We start from the raw sequence: 17,138 nt of genomic DNA, 5'->3' as shown, positions 1-17,138 counted from the left end.
GTATGATGGTGTGATTTTGCAATTTGTTTTCTCTTTCCAGAGTTGTGGGAGATTTGCACATTCTGTTGTAGTGTGTATGAAAGACTGATTTATGCATAGTTATATGGACTGGGCGTATGCAATTAAATACATAACATAGATTTTATAATTTTTATTTGTTTTGTTTGTTTGGGTTTTTATTTTAATTTTTTCATTTTAATCTAAAACCAGTTGTAAGTAATCTTGTCAGTAGGTAACTATCTTCCAGATGTGTTGGTAGACCGTGGCTATCCTGTGCAACAAAACATGAAAAAGAATTAAAAATCCACATTAGAAATTTATATTTTAATACCATCTGAAGATAGGTGCCAATTTTTTTCAGCAGGCCTACAATTGAAATAAATTGCATTGATATATCTTCAGAGTAGTTAAGTGTACTAATTTCTGGTTTTACTGCATTACAAAACAAGTACTGCCTGTCATATCAACTGCAATGAAGTAGTACCTCTCCAGTCTTTTTTGTTTAATTCTCCATAGTTTTATGACTATGTCTTGTACTACTGTTCCTGGACATAATGAATTTTGCCTTTAAAATTGTAAGGAAGGCACTTTTCAGAAGATGGTTACTGTATATAAGCAGAATTGTTCAATTAGATATGACTAAGCCTAAATAAAGGTATTTCTGTCAATGATATGGCTCAGAAGCTACGTCAGTGTAGGTTAAAAACAAACAAAAATGTGTAGTCTAAGGTTTCAGACTTGTGCTTTCATATTCCAAATGATGACTTGGTGATATTATGGTGTACTGTGGAAATGTGCTCTGACACATGGTCATCTATCACTATGAGCCTGTGATCCCATAATAAGAAGTACAGAGATTAATGTTTTATTACAGCAGGGTAGCTTTTACAATTACATATGTAATGAGAGAGGGAGCAGGGGGATTGCAGTTTCCATCTTTCTAGAATTAATATGGAACTTAAATGACCTAAAAATGAAGAACATTATGATCCTGGAAAAATTAGCTGGCTTAAGTTTCATTCTTCTCCCCATCATGGCTCGTTAATGAGGAAAATCCTTTCCATTGCTGTTTTGTTCAAAACGATATTCAGCAAGAACAGAGAGTGCTCATATATCCTAGATGACACTGAACCCTCCCAACAGCCATACAGAATAATTTTATCTCTGCAATGAAATGTCTGTAGTTCACACTATGGTTCTTTCACTATGGTTTGTAGTAGTGAGGTAGCTCCTTTCAATAGTTGTTCTTTGTGTTCTTATCTTAGAAATTACTGATAAGATAGGAGGAATGGCATTATGTCTGCTTGATTCTGGTTTCTCTCCTGCTCTTGGGCTTTATAAAATTCACCAGCATGATCTGGTACAGAAGGTGATTACTCCACAAGTCATTACTGTTTTCCTTAGTAATTTACAGTTGTGAATGGTGGGAAAGTTTTTGATGTCATTAGTTCATTCCCTCAAATTGACTAATACTGACTAGTAAAACCAGGTTTGACTTGAATTTTGGGAAGAGCAAGGTAAGGAAATCTACCCATAGTGACCAGAGTCATTCTATTTTGTTGTTTTCTTCTAATTCAATGGCAGTTCTGGATATGATAAACAGAGCAACTGATGTGCAGCCTTTAAAATCTGGGTATAGTCACTGAAAGCTACAAGATGAGAAATATGTACCTGATGATGCTTGATTTAGTGACAGACTCATTAATTTCTCAAGTTGCAACAAGACAACTAACAGCCTGCTACACATTCTACAGCTGTTTCCTGAAATGTGAAGAGATCAATAGACCTGTAAAAGGTCAGGGAGTGGGGCAGTTTGAAAAACCCAGACAAACCCAGGAACAACTCATACTGAAGAAGGGTCATGGAAAGGAGAGAGAAGATGATTATCCAGCCAGCATCACAGCTTATCAGGGACACAACGCTAATGCAGCTAATCTGTATAAACCTATTATAGACAGCAACTAAAAATGGGGGGAAAGGCATGCTCCTGAAACCTGTGGGCAAGGAGAAATCCACCTAGTTGTTGATTTGCTATGGGTAGTACTTGCCAATATCAGCACATCACAGTCAGTGGGTAACTCAGGAGGTATCTTGCTGATTTTATAACTGACATTTGGGAGGTGGGCACAGTGGTAGTAATGCTTCTCATGTCTGTTGTGTGTCACTGTATTGTCACTGTGCAGTGTAATAGGAATATGATTTAGGGAAGAGCCCTAAACTTATTGAAATTGATAGGTATTTTGTTTATCTGCAACTTTGCACTCAGGTTTCATCCTTTAGTGTCCGATTTTGTAAAGCAATTAAACATTCTTAAACTGTCCTCAAGCTTGTTGCTTTCCCCCAATGAACTGCTGTCAGGAGAAAAGCAAACATAGCATCTGTTTCTCATTGACAGAATTAATAAAATAGAATGCAGACAGGATACAGAGCAAGTGTAATTTCAGGACTGCTGTTATACAGCATTCTTCCAAAGCAATGGAAGAGACAAGTTCAACTTGATATCCTGCAACAGCCCTCAAGGTGAATTCCTTTAAGTAAAGCTGTCAATTTTGTCATTACATCTCAAGTTTATATCAGAAGTTCTAATGGAAATACATGTAGCTTCTGTTATCTATTCTCTCATTTTAAGGAGAAGGAAAAGGAAAAGAAAAAGAGTCTGATGCCAGAGTTGCTAGATTGATGTCAGAATTACTTGTTCCACTTCAGGGACTTGCATACTTGGTTGCCTTCCTGCTGTTAAATGTAACTGGGAACTTTAAGGGGCTGTTAAATTCTATGGAGGTGCTTGCAGGGTTGTACCCTCATTTTTCTTCTGCTCACTGTTTTGCTCTATGATGGTTAACATTTAAGACCCTAGTTTGAACCATCTGTTAAATAGATTTAATATTAAATTTTGGAACTGACTGGAAGCTCACATCAGCAGATAATGTTTTGGAATGGACATAGCTGCATGTTCAGACCAAGAAGGAAGAAGTGCAGTAGACAGTTAGAGGCTTTTGAGAGTCTGTGTTTTAATTAAACAACCCGTCCCAAAATACATAATAGGCAGAGTGGAAAATTAAATCAGCTCACGTTTGTTAATGCCTTATCACTAAATCAGTTTTTTTGGCACTGGAACCAAAGACTGGGAGATGGATAGGAAGCAATTTCACATGGAATTTTATTTGGGTAGAGAGTTTGAGATAATTATTACAAAATTACTGTGGATCTATAGGGGAATAAGGCCATAAAAACTTTAGATTTATTGCTTTTTTATTAATGTAATTACTCTCTTGCTATAATAAAATATATTAAAATATTGCTTAAAGTATATCTTGTTAACCTCTCAGCAATCCCAGACATTTTTAAGCAGAGAAATTAACATTTGTTTAGAGCAAATAAAATTTTCAAGTTAGAAAGAGCTTATAGAGAGTTACAAGCTGTGCAGGATCATTTTTCATCCATTTTTCTTTTTTACCACAGTAATTAGGCAAGTTGCCAGGCAGCACAATGGAAAAGACATTTTCTTTAATAGAATATTTTTTTTACAGACACTGCTGGACACATACAGACATCTCCTGCATTTTCGTTCCCGGTGATGCTCTCTCCCTGGTTGTATTTTCCATGGGAAAGACTTTAGGTAATTTATTTTTTTTTCCCCCTAAGTTATCTACAGGGTATTTGGGGTTTGAGCCATTTCAGCTAGTAAGACAATTGCTCACACTGGCCAGAGTGTTTCTGGGGTTTTTTTGTCTTTGACATACCATGAGGATAATTGATATGGAGCAATGCTAAGTAGGGTGCTGCACAAAGAACATTCTGGAATAACTCATACAAGTAACTGTCCTGCACGTTTTACAGCACTGTGAGCATTTGCGTGGCTGTACGAATCCTTCTGCAGCTCAGGCACTCGCCTCTGTAGCTCCCTCTGATTTCCAGCATGAGTCTATGTCAAGAAAAAAAGACTTCACTGCAGTAGTTGCTTACCTCTTTGTTTTACACTGATTTTCTATCATTGTAGGACTGGCTATGTTTTCAAGAATATTTTCTTTGGCTGAAATGTTGAGACCTTTGTGCAGACAACCAAGCTGCAGAGAAGGTTGTTTGTGTTCTGTCTCATTTAAAAGGCTGTAACACCATTTATCTCCTGTTATTGACCCATTGTACATGAGATTTCTAGGACCTTCAATGTGCTTTTATGGTATTTCTGATTTTATTGAAATCTAGTCTACATGATGTGTGGATTTGGTAGCGTCTGTTTTTCATTCTGCTACTGTAGTTCAACTATTAGAGTATGAATAATCAAATCTGGAGTTTATTTTAAAAAAATCAGAGTCTCAGCATTAGCTATTCACTTAGGAGCTGGAGGCACATTTATTTTCCCTTAAATATTTTTAAAGCTGAAGTTTAAACTGTCAGATATAAAATTTGAGATGTTTGGAATTAAATTAGTAATAAACAGATAATTTGAGTTTAACCAGTTTTCATGGGTTTGAAATGCATGACCTTGAAAAGATTTTGTATTGTAGGCTTTCATCAGCACTAATAAGCTATTTAGCAGAAACCTCTTCTTTTCCAAAGTCTACTGTGAATTCAAAAGTCCTCAGTGCTGTAAATCTTTTTTTACTATAGTTCAGTGAGTTACTTAGCAAAAGTATACCTCCCCTACTGCAGAGGCAGCTGTCTTTTAATGTTTATTGTGCCTTTTAAGTGAGACTCCAGTCCCAGTTTGTGTTAATGTAGTCTTTTCAGGAGGATAAAACTGAGAACACAAAAATTTTTAAATTTCAAAAATTGTTCAAAATTACTTTATTTCAAAATTTGCATTCTAGACATGGGTTTGGGGTTTTTTTCATTAATTTTTTATATCTATTAGAATTCAAAGAAACTGCGTGGGGAATTGAGGACATTTTTGTATGCTAAAGAAAGTGATTTTAGTATTAATGTTTCTAAGAGTAGGAAAAAATATCTACAGTTAAAAATTAATTGCCTATAGAAGACTACATTTGAGGTTGCCAGTAAAAAAGATATATAAGGTTTTGTTCATGGAAAATATAACACATCTTCCACTACTTAGCTTCATGTGTATAATACACTGTTTTACTTGAAGATCTCTGTTGGGGTGGAACAATTTCACCTAGAGTATACAAAGATTAATATTATTGTCTGGCACACATCCTGCTAAAGGACCTGGGAAGTGTCAGAAATTTGGTTACTCAGGCTGAATTTTTTCAGTTTCTTGTTTAGTTTGTAAGATCATATAGCATGTGCTCTACAGGCATGTCTGTGTATGCTATAAACCTGCTGACATAATTTTTATTGCAGTATCTTTACCTTTTTGATATAAAGTGATCATATTGAATACAGAAAATTAAATTAAAAAATAGTTGTGAGTCATGTTACTGTATTGAAAGAAAAATCCAAATGTGCTATTTTGCAATCTAATCACAAAGGCTTTTACTTACAAAAAATAGGACTAATACTTGAATATTTGTTCCATCTTCTTTCCTCTCTACCATTTTCACTTGTTTATAAATACGTTGCAGACCACGTGTTGATTTTTTAAATCAACTTTTGAGATTCTTTCATGGATAACATTCTGTTCCCTTAGACTGCAGCTGGAAAATGGGGAAAATGGGTCACAACCATGGAAAACTGTTCATAGGCCCCAGATATCTAACTTGTATTTGTCTGGTTGGTAATTGGTTAAAAGCCAGCATGGTACTAAATATCAGCAGAAACTGCAGCATTTTCTTCTGTGGTTCTTTCTAAGGAGGAGTCAGAGAACTGAGATACATCAGCAGCTGCTGTCCTTGTGGCCCTCAACACTCTCTTCCCTTCAACCTAAAACAGATCAACTAATGCATTCTGGTAATAACTTTTTAGCTTGTAGTGACAGCATGTGTAGAGATATTTCATCTAAAAATTAATCCGAAATTGCAGTCCCTGTTAGGCAGCTGATGCTCTAAATCATTGCTGTTTCTTTCCTCTTCTGCCTCTGGCTTTAAAATGCTGCTAGGAAGGCTCAGAAGCTTGGTAGTTTTCCAGCCAGTAGGATGAAGTAGTAGCTGCACTGGAGCAGTTCCTTAGCTGTAGTTTCTGAGCCCAAGGTTGGTGCATTCTCTTATTTTACTGTATTAGCTGGAAGTTTTGTTCAGATTTAATACAAGCAGAAAGAACCTTCCCTATATAGAGAAGCTGTTTCATTATGTAACTTATTTTGTAAGTCTTCTGTCTATGTGAAATTTAATAATTTCTCAAAATTGTCAGTCACCTTAAAAAAATCATATGCAAAGGCATTTTGTTATTTTAACTATGAAATATACAGTCGGATTATTTCAGACACATGTGAACCAATTTAAAATAGAAAACTAATAAGTGCTTTTCATTAAATCTGTTGATATTTTTTGACTGATAGCTATGTGAGAATACTTACGTTTTTAAGGGGAAAAAATTCTTTCACACTTTCATTTATTAAAAAAGAAGTTTAATAATCTTCATTTGTTTGTCTCAGAGGTGGCTCTTTTTATTAGAGATTTGCTGTCTCATTTTTGAAAAGCCCATTGTTTGCTTCTGAAAGGTTCTTAATAGAGCTTTAACAGGAGACTAAATTTGAACAGCCAGAAATATTTGAATAGAAAGTTTGCTCATTCTCAGTCTGGGTTGTTTAAATTCTGATCTTTAGGACTGCAGCAAGAAACTTGAAGATGTCTCCACTTTGCCTCTGCTGCAATTTTAGCCTTTGAATTTTTTCTCTACCAGCAAAATCTTGTATGTGCTACTGATTATTAACATAATTATTATTTGTTACTAAAACTATACACATCAGCATTTTGCTTCTGAAATTAGATATTGGGAAATCTAATTTCTTTTGACATGTAGGGAAAAAAAGGTTAGATATTTTATACACAGACTGTTCTAAAATGTTTGAAGTACTAGATTGTTGTAATTCTTGTAATAACTTGTTCTATTATTGCAAAGGTTGAACTTGTCCCATGTAGAAGACATGGGCTGGTAGTCCCAAGCTTCCTATTTTCTTTACAGTCAGATTTGGCCAAAATATTAGCAACCAGCATGGCTTTTTTCTTTGCTTAACCACAGGGTACAAATCTCAGGTTTTTAACTGCTGCTAATCTGTTGCTGAGTCCCACTGAGGAGAAAAGGTTGCTGCATAATGATTTCCAAAGAGACCTTTAAAATTAGAAAGCAATATTTTTATTGGGAAATTATACAAAGTTCTTCTTGTCTAATATTACATTTGAAAGTTTTGCATTAGAAATATTTTGTGGAGCATTAGTTTGTCATGCTGCAGTATTCTTCAGGCAGAAATCATCTTCAGGGACCAGTAGCATACTCATGGTGAGGAAACTCTAAACTATGGGAATTGGAAAGTCACTTGATTTTGTTTTCTTTTACAAATCTTCTCAAGAATTTGGTAATGGAATTGTATTCTGGAATGTTTACACCAAGTAGCTGTGTAATCTTGATTAAAGTAGGTTGCTGGGAGGACATTTTTTTCTTTTGAAGAAAGCTGTTTATAGCTCTTGAGTGTAGAAAGATTGGTGCATGAAAATTGACTTGTGGAAGCAGAGGTGGTTATTTATAAGATAAATTTTGTGTTAGTAGCATTGCAGAAGCTTTTTCTTCCTTAAAGCCTTATATGAATAGTCACATTGCTATTATGTGTTCATAATCATTTATATTTAATCTTTCTTCCAGTAATAGCTGAGTATAGAACTATTCTCACCTTTGGCATGCTGGTATTGCTAAAATCTGAAGTGTGTGTGCTAGGACCTGGTGTGAATATTCACCTGTGTGATTCCTGTTGATGAGAACAGAATAACAGAGCAAACTTCTAGGACCCAAATCTTCAGTCCAGGGAAGTCAAGAATGTGTATTCCTGACAGACAGGTTTAGGAAGGTGCTGTCTTGCGATGTGGCCAGCACTGGTGGAGTTACAGGGGCTCTCTCCATGAGGACGGCAGGATGCGGCTGCAGCCAGGATCTCTGCAAAACTGCAGTGATTATCTGCACTAGGATGAGGGGATGTGCTGAAGTCTGCTGCTGAGAGAGGAGGATGCTGAGCACAGTGCTGGAAATATCCACAGATGGCTGCTGAATGTGGGAAAGAGAAATGGATGTGATTTTAAAAAAAAGAAAAAAAAGTCCTGAAACTTCTGATATTAAACATTGTTTAGGTATATGCATATTGAATAGCCTTTGTTTATTTGTGAGATACAAATATTGTAAAAAAATGAAGATATTAGACCTCTGGGAAGTCAGTGTGTTCAGATACCTGTGGATTTAAGACACATCTGCATGTCTGCTGTTAACTTTATTCTGTGTTACACAAAATGTTGAATCAGTCAGTGCCTCTGAAAACTGATATGGAGAGTATGTCATTCTGTCTGGCTGGTTCAGAATGAAGTACAATGAAAAGCAGTCACTGTTTTTTCTTACCACTTTTGTGCCATATGTTCATTTACTGAAACGAGATGGTGACTGTATAAGACTATACAGTCTTCTCTACAGGATTGTCTGGAACTGTGTAAAGGGTTCCTGACAGGTGTTTGTAGTAACTGTTGAACTCAGAACTCAGCTGAACATTTCATTTAGCTTTTTTCACTTTTTTTGCAAGAAGTTTCTAAAGTGACTGGAGCATATTTTGCTTCAGAAATGTTGATTGTAAAGCCCTGCTTACTGCAGACAGTGCCTGAGGTGCTCAGTAATTCCAAATGGGATTTGTGGAACCTGATGGTGGAATAAAACCATAGACCTAAATGTCAAGAATGAGGCACTGATATAAAGTAAAATCTTTCATTATCTGATTACCAAAACCAGTCTTAATGACCATGCTTTGGCACATACCTTTCTCATGCTTTGCTTGGCAAAGGTAAATATGTAAAACTCTGAAAATGATGTTGTTGCATGATTCTATTTCAGCAGAAATCAGCAGTGCTTCCCTTGGAGTTTCCTCTTCAACAGGCATTGCTGAAATTTGAGAGATATGTCTCATGAATGATGGTGAGGCAAGCATACCAGTGGTAAAAATGTATTTCTTCGTTGAGGTTTTTTATTATTGTTATTTTGTGTGCTAGTTTTAAGTCTATTGTAATTGGAAAATGCTGAAGTGAGGAACATCTCAATTGTGGCAGAAATTCATGGCAGGGCTGAGTGATGCAGTTGGAAGTAAAAAACAAATGTAATGCAATTTATTTGGCTTTGGTGACTTGCACTTCTCAGGAAAATCTGAGGTGTCTATTATGTGTGACAAATGTGCTGGTGAATCCAGGCTTGGAAACATAACTTTTGATTACTACAGGGAATACTGTACTTGATTTGTTGGGCAAGATTTGCCAAGAGCATAATGAGAATTGCTTTGTCATTTAATAGATGCTTAAAAGGTGCAGTGAGCTTGGATGAGATGTGAGGGATCTCTATTAAGGAAGTGGTTACTGTAAGCCCCAGTGATGCTAGACTGCTAATACCATCTTCCCCTTTGTCTTCTCATTGTCTCATTTGCAAGATTTCTGCTTGTGTAGTTTTAGAAGATGTAGTGCTTGAATGTGCAGGATTTTGTAGCTATAATAGTGTTTTACAATATGGGTGGGGAAATTATTCATGTACCATTTACCATCTGACTGTAAAGCATGATTATTACTATTTTTTTAGTGTAGGTAGTAGTAGAACTGTCTTGTGGAACATTTGATATATATATTTACCAACTGGTATGCCAAAATCAATGACAGCATTTTCTGTTTATATGCATCCCTTGTGAAGGTTCTACGATTACAAGGCATATGATGTTTGACCAACTGGTGAGACATATATGAAAGGGATATTTATTAACTTTTGTATGGAAAATTCTGAGGCTTGGCAGTAGATTTTTTCAAACATTGTTGCTTGGACACTGTATATTGTGCATGGCAGTTACCTGTGTTTTTTCTAATAGCATCTGATACCCTGTTATGAATATACTGCTGCTCAGGAGCCCAAATCTTAACAGCAACCCCTAAAAGATCACCTCTTATTCTTTACTTAAACCTGTGTAATTTTTGTTGGTTTGCTAGGAGGGAATTATCTCATTGCAATTCCAAAATACAGTAAGGTTTGGATATTGGTTTCAGATTAAAAGGGAAGAGCAATAATAGAAGGGAGGAGGGCATTTTTGAAGTCTAAATAACTCTGTAAAATTTCCAAAAGAATGGCATGCAGAGAGGTCAAAAATAATAAATAACATACTTAATAAAAGATGTAGCTAAGCAAGATTAAAGCAATAAAATATCTAATGCAAAGGGCTGGTGATTTCTTTTAGTCATGTTGGCAGTAATAAATTTCTCATGGCAAGTCTTGGTCAGTTTTAGACATTGACATGTACTGCTGTTCTTTAAAAGAATTTGCTGTGTACAGAGAACAAATTAGATTACTTCTGTAAGATTAGAGGTTTACTAATATGTAAATCACTATACATATTCTGAGTGATTTCTCACATCTATTATTCTGTGAAGTGTTAGAATTCTCCAGTGTGAAGAATGAACAAATAAATTCAGCATTTGTGCCTGAGTGAAAATCACTCTCTGTGTTCTCCAAGTGGCTGATGGGCTGATTAAACTGGTATGGGCTATCAACTCTTACAAAAAAATATTCCTCTTTGGGGCAGAAATGGGAAGACACCAGGTGCAGGAGAAAATAGGGCTTCTCTTCTTGCTGTGACTGTTAAGTAATGAATGATGACAGACACAGAAACTCAGATACAAAACTACCATTGCACCTGTTGCTCTCCTGCTTTGGTATTTCAATGGTAGGAACATCTAACAGTGTTTGAGAATAATTCTGGAACCGTGTGTTTACCTTGCTATCTCAGTATCCCACTCTATTTACTGTGGCACTTTGTTGTCCATTTATGGGGATGGACTTCCTGGGAATTCTATTTGAGTCAGTGAAATTCTGGAAAAGAGCAGCCCTTTCCAGCATCTTGCACCTGACCTTTCAGAAGCTGAGATTCCAATTTCCTGATCCAGATGGTTGAGGAAATAGAATAAGTCTCTACAGAATCTTTACAGATGCAAACAGTTCATTAATAATTCAAATTGCCTGAATTGAGACAGTCATTCCATTCTTTATTCAGTGTTTGAATTAGTGTAATCTTATTTCCTTTATTTCCTGTACTGTCCTTACCAAATCTTATTTTGATATAGCATATGATTAGGCCATGCTATGAAATAACATGTTGTAAAGGGTTGTACTGAATGACTTTGGTCATAATGATTTAGACAATGATGACTGGAATGTATTTGAAAAAAATCTTTACATATAAGATCCAGAACAAATAACTTGTAGTACTATATAATTATGTGCACTCATTTGCAGTTACATCAGGGTGACAATCTGGTCTAACAGTAATCTGGATAAGAACTTCCAGACATAACTGGTCTTCTATTCAGTACATTCTGTATATCTAGTTTGATGTAATTTTGGTACTGTTTAAATATTAGGTGTTTTAGCATTCAGTCTTAAAATTATTCATGGTTGTCTTGTATTAAAAATGAGGTTACATTATTATCGTAGCAAATGAGCAGCTCTTTCACTATTAGGTGTTTTGAAATTAATCTTGCACTTCCATTTTGGGTACTAAAGGTGTTCTCTCACACAGAGGAGTGTGAGAATCCTTAAAAATGCTAAGTTATAAAAGGAAGTAGGTGATCCTATGAATTTAATTTAAATTAAATTTAATAAAATAAAATTTAAAGGTGGTTCAGGCCAATGGGAACAGTATGGAAAGGTGTGGTAACACTTAAACTTTATGAAAAAAAAATCTAATTTTTTAAACTCTCACTGTCCATATAAGAAATGTTATATTTAGATGGCACGTTAATTCCAAAGCTGCTGTACAGAACTCCGTGTCAATTAGCCAGAAATGCTGGTTAACCTGTGCTGCCAAGCCTGGATTCTCACAGTACAAGACACAGCAGAGCCCTGCAGAGTAAGGCTTATGTAGCAGAACTGAGCTCAAGTGGAGGTAAGATGCCCTTTTGTTCAATCAAGAGGAAAAGCTCTTAAATACTTATTTAAGTAAGTTCCTGCTTGGTTTTTGTCCATACCTACTTAACCAGTATGTTGCCAACTACCTTTACTAGTGAGAACTGGACTCTCCAGAAAAGTAGGGATTGTAGGTACTAATCAGAGCAGGTTTGCATTTTTTCCTTGATAGTAAAATTGTAAATGCACCAAGCTGCTTCAGTTCTTCATCTTGCAAACATTTCTTTGAAACATAGATCCTCTCTCTTCTAGCTTCTTGTTTTAATAAAGGGATTTTCTTTGAGAAGGAAAGAATTGCCTGATTTAGAGTATTTACCTTTCTAATAGGCTCTGTAACGTTCAGCTGTAGAATTGACTTGCAATTGGTTGCACTTTGAATTCTACAAAATTGAATGGTAAAGTAACAGCAAAACATGAAAGGCCCAGATCACCCCCTGTCACACCTGAGTCATTAGAAATGCCATTTCTGCAAACATCGGGCACCTGGGAGTGACAAGGCTTTCTGGCTTCTCTGTCAGGTAGCAATTGTTAGATCATGTGAACATGAATACAGAAAGGTTTCCACATCCACTAGTCCCACTGAGGATGGCCAAAGCATTTTGAATGCTTTTGTGAAAGGTCAGCTTTGTTGGTGGGAAGCAAGAAAGGGCAGTGGTTTCAGAGATCTAATGTTAGGGGAGGTGAAGTGGAAGAACTGAGATGTGGGAGGGATCTTGAAGCAGCCAAGACACTTCTGTTAATTATATTGCTTTTTAATAATTTTTTTCTAAAAGCTCTAAGGAACTGGAAAAGAATGAAGTGAGATTTGATTAATGGTTGCCTAGACTGCAGTTTGAAAGAAATGGATAGAGTGCTTTTGAAATAAATTTAACTTTTAAAAAAGAAAGATAATCTGTTATTGCTCTATTTCTTACATCATCGTCTGGCAAATGAGATCCACTCAAAAGAACAAAACATAGCTGAGTGTGACAGCACATCTAATTCACAATCACAGAAACTTCCAGAAGGCATCAGAATCACGTTCTCTATTTGTTTCTGCAAGAAGAGATCACACCACTCCTACATGTGTAGAGAGGCATTGCGTACTATAGGTGCCTGTAATGCCCAGAGTGTTGTTTTGTTCAAAAATAAACATTTCCTAAGCACTGAGTAAACTCCTGCATATCAAAAAGAAAAAGTTGCATAAACCTTTAGATTGACAAGACTACTTAGCTCACTCAGTATCTGTCATGGGATATATCATAGCCCCAGGGCATCCTCATAGCATGTCCACTACAAGCAGTGTCTAATGAATTCATAAGTGATTTGTTATGCACCATGTGCCTTTGAATGGATCATGTCAGCCTATATTGTGCAAATGGAATGTAAGAAAGGGCTACACTAATAGGAAATCGTTCACTTGGTCATTGAGGCAATCCTGGAGACACTTACAGGCAAGGTTAATCTGCATGCATTTTGAATTTGACTTTTTTTCTGATAGTCATCTAATATCTAGTGTTTCATTAGTCTGCAAGTTATTTTTCTGAGATAAAAATAATGGAAGTATGAAGCACTCTTTTCTTTGTTTTAAAATTTAGACTGCCATTTTCCCTGTATATAAAATTAGATGCACTAAGATGATGATTGTAAAAACTTTTCCCAGTTCTGACCATTCTTCTGCTTTTCTACTGAACAAGATAATGAAAAGTGAAAATTAAATTTAGCCTGTTTTGTCCTTAACATGACTCTAGTCAAATTGAAAAAGTTGTGTATTATTTCGTGACACTCTTTTGAGGAGTATAGACATGTATAGCTTTTCTTTATGAGACTTTTGGGGTTTTATATTTGTTTGTTTTTGTTGTTGTTGTGTTGGGGTTTTGTCTGGGTTTTTTTTTTTTCAATCTATTTTGTGCTTCTACTCTTTCCTCATGTAGGACTGGTTGTATTTCCAGACAAATCCTCTCTTCTCTTTTTTTTCCCCAAATAAGTAGTGCTACCAGTCCAAATTTACCTGATCCTGAAGCTAACAAAAAACTCATATGACTGCTAATAGGAAAAAAAAGAAAGACATAGAGCCTGCAGTTACCATGCCAACACTGTTCCCTGGGGTGCAGCAACAGAGATGGATGCTGTGAAATTAAGATCTGTGTGATAGGTAGGAGGTACCTTTGCATGTGACTGTGCACGACTTGGAGCTTTCATGTACACTGTATTTTACTATTTGTACTTTTAATGTTATGCACTAATCTGGTATTTATGTTGTTCCCTTCATTCTCTGTGTGCATATTACAGTTTCCTATTTTTGTGTAATGAGAGAATTTGGTGTTTCAAAACGTATATAGTAAGTTTCATGAAAAATGTATAATAAAATGGGTAAGGTTTGATGAAGAAAGAATGGCTTCTGACTTGAATTCTATCTAGAATTTAATTTTCTCTGTAAAGCTGTTGGAGCACTACTCTACTCTCACCTCATAAGTGCAGTCTTTGTGCGGGCAGTATGGGGATAAGCAAAATATTTCAGAAGAGAGCCACTAACAAAACTCTCACACAAGAGTGTTGCAAGACAAAGGTTTTTTTTTTTTGTATTTTTCTGCTTATATGTGGTTTTTCTATGTTTGCTTACAGCTGATCTTTAGGTATTTGTTAAATATCAAAGACAAACCTCCTTTTTCTTAATGTGCTTGATGTGTTTGCCCAATGCTGCATCCTTCTATGAGGTTACAGCTTGCTCCTCACTATGTAAGTACTCCTTCCTTAGATTCAAGAAGAGGGCTCTGTTCTATATTCTCTCTCCCACTCTGTGCTTTGTAGGTTGATGGGATGACAAGGAATTAGAGAGTATAATTCTTAGTCAATATTTTAGATGTTCATGAATCAGTAGGACCTTGATTAGAATTGTATGTTACAATTCTACAATATTGCCCCATTTGAATGTTTTGATTTAGTGACTGCTTTGAAAAGCCCTTTTTTATTACCTTCACACACTTCTTGAAGCAAAACTTTCTGAGTTAAACATCTCAATTAGTTTTCTTTTTTTCCTGCTGCTTTATTTGTTTCTCCATCCTCCAGTCACAAATACATGCAAAGGAGAGGCAGAGCTGTTTATAACATGATGAAGTTGCCAGGTTGGTTTACTTGAACTTTTTTTGAAGACTGTGCATTGGTTATGTAAGTAGAAATTCTGTGGGATATTTTACTGACACTTTTTCAAGTCTCTGAGAGGTTACTTTGTGCACTAGCAATGCCAGTCTTGAAGACTGAGATCGAAAGCAGCAGAAAACTCATCAGCTCCTAAATTTAACATCTGTTTATATTTTTTTGTGAGTCATATTAAAGATAACAGTCTTTAACTCAATAGCAGCTAATTGAAAATATTTAAATTGCAGTGTTTTTGCATACTGATTTTTGCTGAGGTCACAAAGCAACAAAGTGATATTCATGGTAACTGCACTTATATAATGTCCCAATGAGGTTTCCTTCCTTCCAGGCCACAGCTACACAAGAAATGTTCAGCACAGCTGCAAATGCACTTTGTCAGTGTTAATAATTAACATTCAAAAAGCAGCTAAAACAAGAACTCAGCCAGAAAGGTAACTAAATCTATTACTGATAGTTATGTGAAAGTCTAAAAGATATTAATATATGTTGCAATGAAATTTTGAAAGCAGTCTGCTACTGGATAGAAACTTATCAAACCAAAATACATGGCTTGTGGTTTAGATCTACTTGATACAGCTATGTATACTGGGGACTTCAAAATTAAAATTTAAAAGTAGCTGAGATGCTAATGCATCTGAGTCCTGTCAACCTCTGGTTCCTTCTGGGAGTGTTCTTTTGAGGTGGCAGCTAAAGTGTCACATATTTAAACCTTTGTATTGAACCAGGCTCAATGAAGCTGCTCTTGACATCTGCAAGCATCATGTTAATGAGGCTAAAGTATAGAAAGGTGGATGAGAGCAGAAAATCTAATTAGGAGCTGCTGCATAACAGCTGTTACATCAAAACATAGCACAGATACAGGAACAATACACAGATGAGGGACACTAATTTTGTAAGATAAATGTATATTTTGTTTGTTATGCACATAATTGGCTGTCTTGGATATGTGTCTGATACAGTCTGTCTTGGATTGCCTCAGTTGCATAGTAAACTACTTCCCTGTGACTCCAGAAGAAGAAGGAATTCCTTGAGCAATTGAGGCTAGCTCTTTATCTGTCTGCAAAATTTGACTGTGACAGCCATGGGAGTTGTAATTCTAACTTAACAAAGATTTTCATAGCCTCAATCCTTTCCTGTAAAACCTTATGAATTAATTAAGCTGAGGAAAAGGAACTGGAGCTATAAGTTACTAAAACTTACTCTTCATATTTTTAAAGAATTCCCTTGAACTGCTTATATTTTTCAGGTTGTAGCCTGTAGGGGTTGTGTATTGATCAGTATATAAAAGCAATGAACTTTTCCCTTGAAAATATCCATAATCGTGTATCAACTTAGCAGAATTTTTCTTGTAAGCAAAAAAGCCTTTAGTCTTACACCATCAGTTTTGGATTTCTGTTGGCCTTTAAGCAAATGAATTGCATAATGCCAAATTCTGCAGCTGGAACTGGAGTGAAACTCCTGCTGCCACACAGAATGACCACTTGACATTATTCTTGAATGCCTGCTGATACAATGTTAAAAAGAATTCTGTTATTATCTTTGTGACCAAGCTTGGAGAAAAACATTTTCAAAATCAGTTGAATTTTTTCATTTGCTCATATTAGGTAATGAACTAAGTAGACCTCAAATATAACACATTTGTACAACAGCATGTATGAATCTACTTTCTGTAGAGGATAATGCCACTTTTGCAGCTATGTTAATGGGAAAAGCCAGGAAACAGTAGGCCATGGCAGCTAGATGAGTCCTGTGTACCTGAAATTAAACGGAAATTTTTAGGCCTGACTAGTGGTTTAAGCAAAGCTTTTTGATTGTAAATCAAAGGAAATCAGCTCACAGGATACTTTAATCATGCATTATCAGGCAGAGTACCTGGAAACATGATTTAAGTGGTAACTCTAAGTATGGCATCTACCTTCCTTGCACTGCACAGGAAATGAGTTTGGTATACTGATGCATAAGTGATGATATGCCTCTGGATT

At 35.8% G+C, this 17,138-nt stretch overlaps 1 protein-coding gene across 8 annotated transcripts in view; it reads left to right on the top strand.

The window, feature by feature from the left end:
- Positions 1 to 17,138, top strand: part of SMPD3 (sphingomyelin phosphodiesterase 3) — a 97,682-nt gene that overhangs the window by 24,773 nt on the left and 55,771 nt on the right. For 5 of the 8 annotated variants that reach the window (XM_033517140.1, XM_033517137.1, XM_033517138.1 and 2 more), the window contains exon 1: positions 12,872 to 15,587. The exons of 2 other annotated variants lie outside the window; for them this stretch is intronic. The gene's annotated coding sequence lies outside the window, so the exon portion shown is untranslated. Of the gene's footprint in view, positions 1 to 12,871; positions 15,588 to 17,138 lie in introns of those variants that run through there. One more of the 8 variants, XM_033517136.1, reaches the window with a different exon arrangement.

Source organism: Parus major, chromosome 11 (assembly GCF_001522545.3).
Source record: "Parus major isolate Abel chromosome 11, Parus_major1.1, whole genome shotgun sequence".
In the NCBI taxonomy this organism is placed as follows: domain Eukaryota; kingdom Metazoa; phylum Chordata; class Aves; order Passeriformes; family Paridae; genus Parus; species Parus major.
The sequence above is the reverse complement of the archived record's forward strand: the minus strand, read 5'-3'. Positions and strand labels throughout refer to the sequence as shown.